This window comes from Galeopterus variegatus, unplaced genomic scaffold (genome assembly GCF_000696425.1).
Source record: "Galeopterus variegatus unplaced genomic scaffold, G_variegatus-3.0.2 Scaffold257, whole genome shotgun sequence".
In the NCBI taxonomy this organism is placed as follows: Eukaryota; Metazoa; Chordata; class Mammalia; order Dermoptera; family Cynocephalidae; genus Galeopterus; species Galeopterus variegatus.
Genome location: NW_007726368.1, coordinates 355,874 through 365,571, shown reverse-complemented (window position 1 = coordinate 365,571; position 9,698 = coordinate 355,874).

The window sequence follows — 9,698 nt, the reverse complement described above, 5'->3', positions numbered from 1 at the left end:
GGGGCTTCTGTGCTATACTCAGCCAAGAAGGACATCCATTTTCTGATTGCCCTCAAGCATCTGTCAGTATCACACTGGGCTACTCTCCTTGGAATGTCAAAGGCTTCTATTTTTAATCTACTCTTTTAGTGCAGTATCCCCCAGAAGGGATAATGTTTTAACTTGAAGTAAGTTGGGCAAAAGGCAATGAATGGGTCATGTTGGGGATTCTGAAATCAAGGAGTTTGGGTTGGCAGTAAGCATTGAAAGACATGATTGGGCCATTTTGGAGTAATCTGTGGTTTGTTGTTTTTGTGCAGTACTTTTGCAAAATCTCTTTTCACTTGCACCATGGTCTCAGGGAACTGGAAGGAATCCAAAGCAGGACAGAAAACAAAGAAAGCTAAGCATGTCATCTAGGTCACGAGACAGAAATGATCCATCCTCAGCCCCCACCCCACTCCTCATCCTTCACACACACACACACACACACACACACACACACACACACACACACACACACACACGTTCTAGCAGATGTCCTTTATGTTTCTCCACCTCTCCTCCTCCAGTTGTAGCCTCTGTTTGGACTACTCTTCCCCTGTCCTCCCCTGTATTTCCCAGGTACTGGTTTATCCACAATGCCTGGTACAAAGCAGACACAATAAATACTTTTCAAATGAACAATTAACTCAAAGAATGGATAGATGGACATCCTTTAAGGCCCAATTCAAATGCCTCCTGCTCCAGGAAGGCTTCTATGAACCTTGAAGTGACGATAGAATGTTCACGCCACCATCAAGCTCTTCATAGAGGACAGGTATGTGGGTGCCTAACTGTATACTTTTCATACGTTTATTCTCACATTGGTCCTTGGGGGTTAATATTGTATGCCCAGTTTAAGATGACAAATCTGAAGTTTGGGAGAGTTAAAAATAATTTGTCCCAAGACAAAGAGCTAGTAAATCCTTGACTGGAATTCCAGTTTAGGTGCATTTAATTCTACATGTCTTAATCCCGTCACACCGTGCTGTGGACACAAACTTATCTTTTCTGTTAGTCTGTAGCCCTAAGAATATACAAGTCTAACTTATCTTGCTGTTCTTCCTTATTCCACAAACTACCCGTGTCCAGTGTGTTGAGCCTGATGAGGATGGTAATAGTTGTGTCGTTGTAAAATGCAGGGGCTCTAGCTGCCTGGGTTTGAATCCTGCCTCCATAATTATTTGGTCTTGGGCAAATTATTCAACCTCCCCGTGCTTCAATTCATCATCTGTAAAATGGAGATAATAATGGTACGTGCTGCATTGGGTTTTTGTGGGGATTAAGTGCTATAATCTATGTAAGGAATGTAGCATAATGTGTTAAATGATAAGAAAGCACTCAATAAATGTTCAATAAATAGAGAATATTTTATTCCCAGTGAATCGTGAAAGAGTTTTTAGGTTTTTCTTTTAAGGCATTACTTGATGCAATACCAAGTTAAAATTTATTAAATATTTTTTCTTCAGTGTAAAATTTTAAACAAAATATATTTTGAAATTCTGCTGAATGAGAAATAGTCCATGGCCACAAAACACAGGGAAAGAGAATATAACCCAAATTCTCTTGGTTATATGATAGAGAAAGTTAAAATAAGAAAGATGTGATAAATACTTACAATTTTAAGTTTACTAAATACAAAAATTCAGGTCTCTGGTGCTTCACTGAAATTTATGTGCTTGTATGGACACTAGGGGGAGGTGTTGTGAACAGCACTAAACACAACTGGGTAGGAATTCATAGATATTGTACTTGCTATAAATATAATTTTATACATTATATTTTATTTACTTATGTTGGATATAAAAATTATTTAAACCTGAGTAAGTTGTTGAAGCACTAAACCGATTTTGAATGGGAATTCTGCCTGTATGGTTACTCTTGTGTATGTATAGACCTGCGTAGAGCATTTCTGAGAGAAAATGTAAGACATGGGAAGTAGAGATCAAGCTACAGAAACTTTACTCATTAGCAGAAGATCCAGAGAAAAAAAGATCTGGTTTTTGATAATGTGAATCAGAGGTTTCACTCTATTATATATTAGTTTACTCTTCATAAAAGCAATGCTATTATTTGGAAGGATTTTAAAAAGCACCTTAGGATTACAATCCTAGATTTTTACTTCTCAAGAAATTATATATTCTCAGGCTATTTTTAGCAGTTTTTCTCATCTCTGTAATATGAGGAGTGTAGTGATATTTCGATTAATGATTATAAAAATAGTAATGGTCATTAAAAAGCCAGTCCAAACAATGCAAAAAGAATGACATTATTAAGAAAGTAATCTCCCACAGTTCACCCAGACATGACCACTGTGAATGTTTTGGTGAATATCTTTCTAAGCTTTTTTCTGTGTTCCACTTCTGTCCTCTTTCCTCTCTGGCTCACCCTCCTGCCAATAGGCAATACCCTTAAATCGATATTGCTAGCTCAGGTCAGTCTCTTGAGTGTCATCTGAATGTCCCACAAACTCCTTGAACTCAACACTGCTTTAACCCACCCCTTTATGAAGAATTACCTCTTCTAGGTTTTTCATGTACCCTGCCTCTAATATCAGTTCCAACTGTTGAGGAAATCTGCTGACATATACTTTGCTTCCTACATTAATTTAGGCTGTTGGATGAAATTTATGTACTTATTTTGCTGCATAAGTCTGTTAACATTGGGAGCTCTCAAACTGTGCAAAGGAATCACCCAGGGACCATGGCAAAACTGCAAATTCTGGCTCCCCACTCCTAATATCCTGAGTCAGTGAGTCCTTGGAATCTGCATTGTTTCCCAGACCACCCCCATCCCCAGGTAATTTGGTACAGCTTGTCTGAGACCCACACTTGGAGAAACTCCCCACATTGTCAACGACAGGAAGGTGAATATTATTTACACTTTTGTTCTTTCTCTCTCCTCTTCCATGTCTCACACTGATTTTTTTCGCATAAATTGTTGGAGCAGCCAAGCTTGTGAATACTTGCCGACAGCTTGAGTCTTCTTTGTAATGTGGAAGGTCCCTAGGGGCACTCGGCAGGGAAGGACATACTGAAATGTTCTTTGTACAGATTGAAAATCTCAGTATGCAGAATGTGTTAACTGATTTTTCTCCTTCATGAAGTAAAATTTGCTACAATTTGTTTAATTTTTCACGCAGGGTATTCAGCTGCTGAAAGGAGGGATGTCCAGCTAAGGTGGGAATTTAGAAAAAATTAAAGTGCAATCATGAATTGTCAGAGCTGCAAGGACTTCAGAGGTCACTGGAAACAGTGTCATCTCCTGGGAAAAGGAACTAAAGCCCAAAGAGGTGAAATGTCTTGCCCAAAGCCACACAGCAAATTATAGTCGAATCAAATCTAGAAAGAGTTCTTCATTTTGGAAAGCTGCCTCTGTCTAGTGTTTGTTCTGATCCCCAGCTTGGAAGGCATCCCTGAGACTCCCAGGGGTTTAACATTTAACATTTTCCTGTGGTACCTGATTCCTGTGTTTTACCACCCCAAATATAAGGTCTCAAACAAGGTCTATTATGTCATTTAAATAGCAATATTTTTATGCCAAACTCTACTGTAGGATTCTGTTTAATGTAGCATTTTTGATACATTAGGTATTCCTTTTCCCAACAGTTCACAGAAGTATCTACACTAAGCCACCACATTGAATCATATTACAATAGGGTCACATTCTACTCAGTGGCGGAGGTCTCAAAGTCAAGTCATAGCAAAATTCACCTTGAAAGGCTCCTACGTAATATATAATCTCTCAGTAGTTTCATCAGTACTTTCAAAAATTTCAGCTTTTCCTGCAGCTTTGAAATAGATCTTGTTTCTTCTGTTGGATTGGTTGGTTTGTGTTTGAGGGTCATGCTGTAAGAAGAAATACTATTTTAAACTATAGCATCACAGGGGTTTCCACATCCCAGAAGTCCTGAGACTTTCTGAGGGAATGAAAGACTCTGTTCACTTTGTTTTGGGAGTCTTGGGGGACATATGCTCATTCTCTGGAATGGCCAAAGGGATTTTCCATGATTTTAAAATTGTGTCTCTCTGTCTTACCCATGCACTCACCCTCAGCAGCAAAGGACCAACTCATTTGCTCTTGGGGGAATCACAAGCAAAATGTTATCAGGGGAAAGATCTCACAGCTCTGATGCATTTTTCCTTATAAATTATAGAGTGCAATCATTACTTGTTACCATTCCTTCCTTATGTAATTATTGCTGGCTGCTCAAGACTCTATTGAGGTTTTATACAGGTCACTTATTCAGTCTTCCTCTTTCAATAGAAACTTTTTTTTTTTTAATCTATCACCCAATCAGCCAACCACTGTGAGGTTGTTAATGGCTGAAAATGGCTTATGCATTTACATTTGCCATCTTTCTTTCTACACTTTGCATTTTAAACTTGCTTTTTTATTGCCTTAACTCAAGAACTGGAATACCAGGTGTGGGGATGCAAGAACTAGGGTAAGTGTTTAGATGGATGCAGTAGAGGAGGAGGAGGGTGGGTAGGGGAGTAAATTTCAGTAGGAGCTTCGTATCTTGTCCTTTAGATGTAAGCAGGTAGGGTTGTGGCCCCGTTATTTCAGAAAGTGGAGTTCTGGATTTTTATACCTTTCCCGCCCTTGCAAACCTCACTCCTAAGACCATACACATGTGTGTGTAACTTTGGGGGAGAACAACCTGGTGTATTGAAAATTACTTTTAAGCCAGATTTTATGTTCATAAAATCACTTGTTAATCTAGGAACTAGAGAGTGAAAAATTAGGTGCGATAGTCATATATAAGGGTTGGTGTGAATTTCTGGCCAAGAAAGGTTTCAGTCTCCTCTCAGCTTTAGTGCACAATTCAGGTTCTCCATTTTGAAAAAAATAGTAAATAGTTCCTTGCTGTTATATATTAATTGTCCAGAATGTAGCAGAAGCAGGGAGTTTTGTAAGTTAGCTTAGAGGTTCTTATAAACTCCAATAGTGTAGATGAATGGAAAGACAAAGTTCAAGTCAAATCTCACTTTCTGTGTAATCTTGTATAAGGTACTTAATCCTTTTAAGTCTGTTTCTTCCTCTGGTAGGATAAATAGGATGAAAAGATCTAACATGTAATCTTGCTTTGAGTGCCTGCTCTACATCTAGAGATTAATAAATGTATATCTTGCTTCCTCCGCCCTCTTATGCACAATGTAGGAATCTTTCCTATCATGTTCTTCTGCTTGAATATTTCCAGGGACAAGGAACCTATTAATTCTTTGGATAGCCACTTGCATTGTTTGGGAGTTATGACTTTTATTCAGCGATAGTTATTGAAACGCCTCCTCAGTGCCAGACACTGTGCTGGAAAACTTTTCTTTATATCACATCCTGAGTTCATATCCTTGTCCCTGTAGCTTCTGTCCTTGGGCCCTGGTGGCTGCTGCAACAATGCAGAGCTCCCCCCACATGCAGCCCCCTTCAGCCAAGTAAGGACGATCCTCAGGTCTTCGTTGCATCTTTTCTTCTCCCATGTGTCTTCAGCCATGTTCTCCAGACCCTCATATCCTGTTCACTTTGTCTAGTTGCAGTTCCATTTTTTTTTTATCTTTCATAAATTATGGTACTCAGAAACTTCTTCCCATCTGTTGTTTGGCCAGTGCTGGGGCCTCTGGAACTCTAAATTCCTCTGCCTTGGACTGTCTGCCTGTGATGATGCATCTGAAGACTGTATTTGTTTTGGGCCACGTTTAGACAGTTATTGTGAATTTTTGATGCCTAAACAAGTGGTATAGTCATAGTCTGGAGTCAGTTGTAGATCTGAAATGGAGGCTTTGTTAGGTGGAACAGTGTTCCAGGTGGAGGAAAGGACAGCATGTGACAAGGGCCCCTGGGGAGAGGAGCATTGGGTGCTGATGAGGACTGTGCACTCTGACCCCAGATTAGACAGACACTGTAGGATGACCAATTCTCTCCAATGTCTTGATGATGTCCTTTGTCTGTTTCTGTTTAAATCCACCGCAATATTTTTGAATTTAGATTGTATTGATTTGATACCCAAAACACAAGCAACCAAAGAAAAAGTAGATAGGTTGGACTTATCAAAATTTAAAACTTGTATGCTCCAAGGGACACTATCAAAGTAAAAGGACAACCCATAGAATGGGAGATATATTTTCAAATCGTCTGTCTAGCAAAGGACTTCTGTCTGAAACACATAAAAAAAATTATGACAACTCAGTAATAAAAAGATACATCACCAAGTTGAAAAATAGCCAAAGCATCTGAATAGACATTTCTCCAGAGAGAATATACAGACGACCCTCAAGGACATCAAAGATGCTCAACATCATTAGCCATCGGGGAAATGTCATTCAAAACAGCAGTGAAATGCTACCTCACACCCACTAGGATGGCTGTGATCAAAAAGACACACAATAACAAGTGTTGACAAGGATGTGGAGAATTGGCACCTTCACACACTGCTGGTATAAATGTAAAATGGTGTAGCCACTTTGGAAAACACGTTGTCAATTCTCAAAAAATTAAACATAGAGTTATCATACGACCCACCAATTCCACTCCTAGGTTTATTCCTAAGGGAACTGAAAACATGCCTCCTCACAAAAGTTTGCACAGAAATGCTCATAGTAACATTGTTCATAATAGCCAAAAAGTGGAAACAATCCAGACATCTATAAGCCTGATGACTGGGTAAACAAAATGTAGTAAGTCCTTATAGTGGAATATTATTCAGCCATTAAAAGGAATCGGGTACTGATACATGCTACAACATGGATGGACCCAGCCAAGTGAAGGCAGACACAAAAGGACAGATATTGCATAATTCCATTTAATATGAAATGTCTAAAATAGGCAAATCCAGAGAGACAAAAAATACATTAGTGGTTAACAAGGACTGAAAGAAGGGGGAATAAGGACTGACTGCTGATCGGCACAGGGTGTTTTTTTGGAGTGTTGAAAATGTTCTGGAATTAGATTGTGGTGATTGTACAGCTTTGTAAATGTACTAAAAACCACTGAATTGTACAGTTAAAGTGGGTGAATATTATGTAAATTCTAAATTTTTTAAAAAATAGATTGCATTAAGGAAAAAATCGATTTTTACCCAAGGAAGATTTTTTAGAAAGGTGATTTGGGCTCATCTAGAGGAAAGATTTTCTAGGGAAAGAAAATGCTCTAGAAGTAAAAAAAAAAAATGTGAAGACAGAATGATACTTCTCTTTCAGGTCATCAATTTATGCATTTCTTTTGATAGATGGATTATTATTTCCAGTATACAACATGTACATCAAGCCAGCAGGAAACAACTTTTTTTAAACAGGAAAGTACACAAACTTTCAAAAATAAACATTCCAATGACAACAAAAGAAAACAAATTCAACCCAAAATCCCATCAAGTCTTATAATACAAGGAAAAAGTATTTTTTTAATATTTTTTAATTTATCAATATACAATGTAGTCGATTTTCAAAACAAAATCTCGAGCAGTGTGTATGACTGTTTGTCACAATGAAAACATTACTCAGCGCTCTCAGGAGTGAGGTTGGTCTGTAGGAAGAGGTGTAATTAATATTCAGGTGATCACAACCCTCTTTTCAGGAAGATATAATTATAGCTCTTTACCTAATGCATTCACATTCCCTTATTTACTTTTGTTGGACATTTTCACAAAGCTTTATGCAGAATCCTATTTGAGAAAAAGAGAACATGCTTAACAGGAACCCAAGTTCACATGAAACACGTTTATATTCATCAAAAATGGAACATCAGTGAGAATTCAGTCATTTGGAGACTGCTCACTGAGAAATTCTGAAGAGTAATGTCATTGCAGATATTTAAATTCTAAAACCATTTGATTTGAGCTTCTGCAAAAATGCATTTGCTATACTAAATAATGAAAAATCTAGTACTCCTGGTGGGAGTGGGGGTAAAGTTCCTAAATTTATGCTTTTCCGAATCTGCTTGCTTTCTCTGCGTATTCCACAGGGTGGCAGTGCAGGAAAGCGTATCCTATTAAAAATTCTAGTCGAGGTGAACTTTGTGGTATACAGATGGGCTTACCAAAGAATCTAAGGCTCCTTACCTACAAAAGACTATTTGCTGAACTAGGAATCAATGATAAACTGGATTCACCATTTTAAATAAAACACCAGTTGGAAGACAACTCACATTACAAATCTCTTTGGTTTTTATTTTTTGTTTCTTTAAACCCACAAATATTCTTTAAGTAGTGAGTTCATGTACATTATTCAACATGTAATTTGATTTACATGCCATATTCCAATAATCTATAGCACAGTTATTTAGACTATATTGTTTTCTAATATTGCAAATATAGAATGTGATCGTAGAGTCATATATATGAAAAATTTTTGAAAACCAAAGTTATAAGCTTACAAGTATCTATATATTGTGTTGAAATGAGGATGAGTATTCACAAGTAAAGATAAAGCTATTTTAATCAAGAAATATGAGAGTGCACAAACACATCTTTGATATTCCATAGGGGCTTTAAATGTTTAATCAAGACCTTCCTTATTGTTTTAAAGGTATTTTTAAATTATCTGCCTGTACATTCTGTTTGTCTCACTTTTATGACACAATTGCCTTTCTTTTCTGAGATTAATGAATTATACACATAGTTCATACTTGCTGTGAATTTTTTTTTTTCCGTTTGGTCTTTTTTCGTGACCGGCAACGGATCGCAACCCTCAGTGTCGCGCCCGTACCGCGATAACTTCGTATAATGTATGCTATACGAAGTTATTACGTCTTTTTCCGTGTCCGGCAACGGATTGCAACCCTCAGTGTCGCGCCCGTACTGGACCGGGACCGGCAACGGGATCGCAACCCTCGGTGTTGCGCCCGCACCTCGCTCAGCCAGTGAGCAGCCGGTCTGTATGTGGGATCCGAACCCTCGGCGGCGGGAGCGCCGCCGTGCTCCCAAGCGGCGCACTGTAGCAGTGCGCCACCGGGCCGGCCCCTTGCTGTGAATTTTTACAAAATCCATTTGATACATGCCAGGTGTAGAAAGTTTTAGCAGCTGGAGACACTGCATAGTAAGAGAGATTTCAGAATTATTCTGCAGCCCATGCAAATCCTGCTGGCAGGATTCTGTAAGGAAAGCAGTACTCATTTGGGCTGCTTTTGATATGTGTGCTCAAGCTCTGGAGATAGATCAAGAACATGGATATACTCTGGGTGACTATATCAGTGATGTAATAAGAATGGTTTTCTTAAATATTCTGAAAGCATGATTATTTAATTTTGAGCCTTCTTCCTGGTTCCTGGTCCCTTCTCTACCCTCCACCTGCCACCCCTCTGCCCCTTTCATCACTCCCAGGCTACTTAAGGAATCCTTTCTAATATTTACCTTCTCTCTTCAGTATTGTCTCTTCGTCTGTCTTTTTTTTTTAATGTTTCTTTTTTATCTGCAATTTCTGGCCATTTAGGCCTTGATTAGTACCTGAAGTACTAATTTTTAAAGAGCATTGGGGGCAGTTTCTATTCTGATTATTACGCTATCTTGGTCTCCCAGGGGCTCCATCTCCATGGCTGGAGCTGGAAAGCGAAAGGGTGAGTTGATGGCAGAGGGGCCTGATGCAGAAAGAGGGGCCCAGCGCAAACTTTCCACTGGGGACTGAGGTTGTGATAGATCGTTCTTTTTTTTTTTTTTTTTTTTTTTTTTTTTTTTTTTTTTTTTTTTC